This window comes from Tenrec ecaudatus, unplaced genomic scaffold, assembly GCF_050624435.1.
Source record: "Tenrec ecaudatus isolate mTenEca1 unplaced genomic scaffold, mTenEca1.hap1 Scaffold_430, whole genome shotgun sequence".
Taxonomy (NCBI): Eukaryota; Metazoa; Chordata; class Mammalia; order Afrosoricida; family Tenrecidae; genus Tenrec; species Tenrec ecaudatus.
The window spans coordinates 226,866-228,205 of NW_027459335.1; positions in this window are offsets into that span (position 1 = coordinate 226,866).

A 1,340-nucleotide genomic window follows, 5' to 3' on the forward strand; every position below is an offset into this window, starting at 1 on the left:
GTGAATGTGGGCGTCTCTATTTACTTTGCCATGTGTGTGCACATGTCTGCCTTTGTCAGTATGCATGCGGGCTCAGGCAGCATAAAGAGATCACAGAGAAACTTGGAGAGAAAGAGAAAAGTAACCTATTTTCTCATGGGTCTCCCATACCTGACGGTCTACTGGCATCCACCGCCACGAAGACCAGAGGTCACTTCATGCCATGTGTCCAGCTGCACATTGCTGGTTGAGGTCAGTCACCAGGGAGGCAAGTGAGACTGGCCTCGCCAACCTACCACCCACCTGCAGGAGTGATTCCCACCATCTGTCCTGGAGCCCCTCCCACCTTACTCAGCCTCCCTAGACCTTGAGTGAAAGGCGTTTCCAACGTTTTTACATAAAGATTTCTGAGATTGACTGAAGAAATAATTTCATTTGACAAAACAAGAAGCTTTGAATTTAAAGATTTGAGGCAAGTGCCCTTCAGAGAGGGGCCACAGGACGGGGCCATGCTCCCTTCCGGTATGCACAGGGGTTGCTATGAGTTGGAACCAACTTGATGAGCACCTGCCAGCAACAACAACAACCAGAAGTTGTCCAAACTTCTGTGGCCTCAACTCGGAAATGAGAATATTATTATTGCCTCCTAGAAAGAACTCAAGGTATGTACAATTGGTTAATAGGCGTTTGGAAAGTGAGTACATTAAGTGGACTGATGACATTGATAAGGCAATAAGAAACTGAGAAGGCTTCACTAACAGGTGCTTTCACATCTGTAACCAGTAGATTCCTTCCTTCTTCATCTCTTGCCATCTTAATCAGCTCCCACACTTTCCAGGCAGCTTGAGGGATTAAATGTTCAGTCTGATCCTATTATAAGCCTCAGCCTCAGAATCAGAGGCTTTACCTGAGGTTTGAGGAGCTATGCTGGGAATGAGGGAGAGTAACCTGTCTTTTCTATTGCTCTCCTATCGCTCCCTCTTCCCTAGCCCTTCCCTGTCTCTGGGCCTGCCTTTCCTCCCTAGAGCATTGGCTTCCGGGAGAAGGGGATGGAAACAATGAGCACAATGAGCACATTCCTGACCAGGCCTCTTACCATGCTATGTTCCAACCCTCTCTTGGAAGGGCCTCCACGAAGTCCTCTTATGTCATCTCACAATAACTTGTTAGATACCATTGAGTGAGCTCCTGACTCATAGCAAAAGTACACACAAGAGATTGAAGCACCACCTGGTCCTGCACCGTCCTCACAATGGTCCTTGTGTGTGAGCCCATGGTTGCAGCAGTGTGGAGGAGATCCTGTCCAAGAAGGCTGCCAGTGGGTGGGAGGGGCTGCAGCTTTCAGAGACTTTGGAGGATGC